General features: G+C 46.7%; 1 protein-coding gene across 1 annotated transcript in view; it reads right to left on the bottom strand.

Annotated features, from left to right (window-relative positions):
* The window catches only part of LOC144490156 (parvalbumin beta-like), a 33,011-nt gene extending 28,425 nt beyond the window's left edge, over positions 1–4,586 (bottom strand). The window contains exon 1 of the mRNA XM_078207964.1: positions 4,494–4,586. The gene's annotated coding sequence lies outside the window, so the exon portion shown is untranslated. The remainder of the gene's footprint in view (positions 1–4,493) is intronic.
* Between the last annotated feature and the right edge of the window lie 278 nt (positions 4,587–4,864).

Here is a 4,864-nt window from a genome sequence, read left to right as displayed (position 1 = left end):
TCTGTGATTTGGTGAGAAATACTGGAGCACTCATGTTTACGTCAGGGTGTTTTCATGTTCATGTATCCAAACCAGATAAGAGAGACACAGCTGTCTCTGCCAATTGTGCTCAGGAATATGGCTAACTGAGCTAGCAGAATCAGCTGAGCAAGACTACGCCATTTTGTGTTCTTTAATATGATGTACTGCTGTGTAACAGTAGAGGCTCCATGCAGCCCTTCTGTGATCGTACAATGATACATTCATATATATTCATGACCCTGGTAATTATAGGCCGGTTAGTCTTACTTCGGTGGTTGGTAAATTGATGGAAAAGGTCCTTAGGGATGGGATTTACGACCATTTAGAAAGATTAATCCGGGATAGTCAGCACGGATTCGTGAAGGGCAAGTCGTGCCTCACAAATTTGATAGAATTTTTTGAGGAGGTAACTAAGTGTGTTGATGAAGGTAGGGCAGTTGATGTCATATACATGGATTTTAGTAAGGCGTTTGATAAAGTCCCCCACGGTCGGCTTATGATGAAAGTAAGGAGGTGTGGGATAGAGGGAAAGTTGGCCAATTGGATAGGTAACTGGCTATCTGATCGAAGACAGAGGGTGGTGGTGGATGGAAAATTTTCGGACTGGAGGCAGGTTGCTAGCGGAGTGCCACAGGGATCAGTGCTTGGTCCTCTGCTATTTGTGATTTTTATCAATGACTTGGAGGAGGGGGCTGAAGGGTGGATCAGTAAATTTGCTGATGACACCAAGATTGGTGGAGTAGTGGATGAGGTGGAGGGCTGTTGTAGGCTGCAAAGAGACATAGATAGGATGCAAAGCTGGGCTGAAAAATGGCAGATGGAGTTTAATCCTGATAAATGTGAGGTGATTCATTTTGGTAGGGCAAATTTAAATGTGGATTACAGGGTCAAAGGTAGGATTCTGAAGACTGTGGAGGAACAGAGAGATCTTGGGGTCCATATCCACAGATCGCTGAAGGTTGCCACTCAAGTGGATAGAGCTGTGAAGAAGGCCTATAGTGTGTTAGCTTTTATTAACAGGGGATTGGAGTTTAAGAGCCGTGGCATTATGCTGCAACTGTACAGGACCTTGGTGAGACCACATTTGGAATATTGTGTGTAGTTCTGGTCACCTCACTATAAGAAGGATGTGGAAGCACTGGAAAGAATGCAAAGGAGATTTACCAGGATGCTGCCTGGTTTGGAGGGTAGGTCTTATGAGGAAAGGTTGAGGGAGCTAGGTTGCCAAGTTCCGCACACATGAGGACGGCCTAAACCGGGATGTTGGATTTATGTCACATTATCAGTAACCCCCACAGCTTGCCCCTGGTCTTGCATAATCTCACCAGCTGTTCTGTCTGGAGACAATACACATCTCTTTAACCTGTGTTCAATGTTCCCTCCAACCACATTATCTGTACCTTTTAAGACCTGGCTGGCTGTAGAGATTTGCATTCTAATTAGTATTCTGTAATTTGATTTCTGTGTCTGTGCCCTGTTTGAGAACAGAGACAACTCCATCTGACGAAGGGGCAGCGCTCCGAAAGCTTATGGTATTTGCTACCAAATAAACCTGTTGGACTTTAACCTGGTGTTGTGAGACTTCTTACTGTGCTTACCCCAGTCCAACGCTGGTATCTCCACATCATGTTCTCTCTGGAGCAGAGGAGGTTGAGGGGAGACTTAATAGAGGATTATAAAATGATGAAGGGGATAGATACAGTGAACGTTCAAAGACTATTTCCTCGGGTGGATGGAGCTATTACAAGGGGGCATAACTATAGGGTTCGTGGTGGGAGATACAGGAAGGATATCAGAGGTAGGTTCTTTACTCAGAGAGTGGTTGGAGTGTGAAATGGACTGCCTGCAGTGATAGTGGAGTCAGACACTTTAGGAACATTTAAGCGGTTATTGGATAGGCACATGGAGCACACCAGGATGATAGGGAGTGGGATAGCTTGATCTTGGTTTCAGATAAAGCTCGGCACAACATTGTGGGCCGAAGGGCCTGTTCTGTGCTGTACTGTTCTATGTTCTATGTTCTATAACCTGTAGAATCATAGAAACCCTACAGCACAGAAAGAGGCCATTCGGCCCATCAAGTCTGCACCGACCACAATCCCACCCAGGCCCAACCCCATATCCCTACATATTTACCCACTAACCTACGCATCTCAGGACACTAAGGGGCAATTTTAGCATGGCCAATCAGCCTAACCCGCACATCTTTGGACTGTGGTAGGAAACCGGAGCACCCGGAGGAAACCCACGCAGACATGAGGAGAATGTACAAACTCCACACAGACAGTGACCCGAGCCGGGAATCGAACCCGGGGCCCTGGAGCTGTGAAGCAGCAGTGCTAACCACTGTGGCACCGTGCCGCCCAATATACCGATATACCAGTACCAATGTGCCGATATAAAGTATACAGGTACCTACGAACGTACATAAATTGTTGTATATAGGCCCCTGCACCTCTGTATGCCAGTGAACTGGTTTGCGCGAGACTGCCCCACAGTGTCCACAGAGAGCAACAACAATCGCGGCCTCGAGACAACCGTGAAGAAACTGCCAAGACAGCGGGGGGGGGGGGGGGGGGGGACCATGCACAGGTCCATTGACCTCAGGGGAGAGGGGGATTTTCCAGGTGAGCACGGCCAGAAGACCCCGCCTCAAGTGTCCGTCCGCACACGCACCTAAAAGCAGAAATTCCCAAGTTGGTGTCAGTGATTCCCTGCTGACAGAAACCAATTAGAAATCACCAACTACCCCTTTATCTACTGGATCATTTTTAGAATCGTGGGAAAGATTTTTCCTCATTGATGGGGTGTAACTGGGGGGTTACTGGGGTGTAACTGGGGGGCTACTGGGGTGTAACTGGGGGGCTACTGGGGTGTAACTGGGGGGTTACTGGGGTGTAACTGGGGGGCTACTGGGGTGTAACTGGGGGGCTACTGGGGTGTAACTGGGGGGCTACTGGGGTGTAACTGGGGGGCTACTGGGGTGTAACTGGGGGGCTACTGGGGTGTAACTGGGGGGCTACTGGGGTGTAACTGGGGGTTACTCAGTCACTGCTGGAAAACCTCTCTCGCCCTGGCAAACTAATTTGATATGATCATGTCAAATTTTCCCATTCTGATAAAGATTTCTCAGCTTTTTAATCGAGTATTTACTCACTAAGTTTCTTTGTGATAGTTTAATTTCTAACGTGCATTGTCTCATCTTTATTTTGCTCTCTGTAAAATTAATAAAAAGTGGAGGATGATTGGTGCATTTTACTTCCTGGTTTGCTGTCTGTGATAGTTCGGCAATGTGATTGGCTTCTGGCCTTGTTTGCTGGATTCCTGGACTTGATGCCAGGTTCAAATGAATGTTGGGAGAGGGGGATCTAAACACCACAGAGATCACTGGATCTCTGTCAGCACCTTCCTTCAAATTCATTTCGCCACAGATGGTAAAATCCATGCCATCTTACTGCATCACTGTTACTATAATCCCGTGTCACAATTTTAACAAGATATCATAAATGGTCATAATATCACAAGTATATTTGTTTCTTCATCTATCTCTCTGTCTCTATTTCTTTCCCCCCTTTCTCTCTCTCCCTGTCTATATCACTCTCTCTCTCTCCCTCTCTGTCTATATCACTCTCTCTCTCTCCCTCTCTGCCTATATCACTCTCTCTCTCTCCCTCTCTGTCTATATCACTCTCTCTCTCTCCCTCTCTGTCTATATCACTCTCTCTCTCTCCCTCTCTGTCTATATCACTCTCTCTCTCTCCCTCTCTGTCTATATCACTCTCTCTCTCTCTCCCTCTCTGTCTATATCACTCTCTCTCTCTCCCTCTCTGCCTATATCACTCTCTCTCTCTCCCTCTCTGTCTATATCACTCTCTCTCTCTCCCTCTCTGCCTATATCACTCTCTCTCTCTCCCTCTCTGTCTATATCACTCTCTCTCTCTCCCTCTCTGCCTATATCACTCTCTCTCTCTCCCTCTTTGTCTATATCACTCTCTCTCTCTCTCCCTCTTTGTCTATGTCACTCTCTCTCTCTCCCTCTCTGTCTATATCACTCTCTCTCTCTCTCTCCCCCTCTCTGTCTATATCACTCTCTCTCTCTCTGCCTATATCACTCTCTCTCTCTCCCTCTCTGTCTATATCACTCTCTCTCTCTCTCCCTCTTTGTCTATGTCACTCTGTCTCTCTCCCTCTCTGTCTATATCACTCTCTCTCTCTCCCTCTTTGTCTATATCACTCTCTCTCTCTCTCCCTCTTTGTCTATGTCACTCTGTCTCTCTCCCTCTCTGTCTATATCACTCTCTCTCTCTCCCTCTCTGTCTATATCACTCTCTCTCTCTCCCCCTCTGTCTATATCACTCTCTCTCTCTCTCTATATCACTCTCTCTCTCTCTCTCTATTACTGTTCCTGTTGTGTTCTGCCCAGTTTATTGTTTCCCAGGTTTGATATCACCTTGAACAATTCCGGAGTTTACCTGGTTAAATGGCACTGCTGTCCTGTCCGAGCAGTTGGGATCTGTAAACACCAGTTACCTCATTACCTGCCGCATTCTTTCAGTATCTGCTCCTGTTCACCATTAACTATCTGTCGACTCCCATTTCTGTTTGGAACCCAGTAGCAGTCTGTCTCATGCTGTTCCTCTCCACTCTGCCTTCCTGACATTCCAGCGTTAATTCTACCTTTAGTTTGTCATCTTCATCAGTCACTGTTACATTTGAATAAATTTATTCAATTCGGCCTCGTTAGAGAGAGAGACTTTACGTTTCCCGAACCCCAGCTCCCATCATCCCCTAACCGCAAGGTCGTCCAGAAACCTTCTGTCTTTTCATTTCCCTGTTCAAGGAC

The sequence above is a fragment of the Mustelus asterias genome, unplaced genomic scaffold, assembly GCF_964213995.1.
Source record: "Mustelus asterias unplaced genomic scaffold, sMusAst1.hap1.1 HAP1_SCAFFOLD_2954, whole genome shotgun sequence".
Classification (NCBI taxonomy): Eukaryota; Metazoa; Chordata; class Chondrichthyes; order Carcharhiniformes; family Triakidae; genus Mustelus; species Mustelus asterias.
Note: the sequence above shows the minus strand (reverse complement) of the source record. Positions and strands in the feature narration are given on the sequence as shown.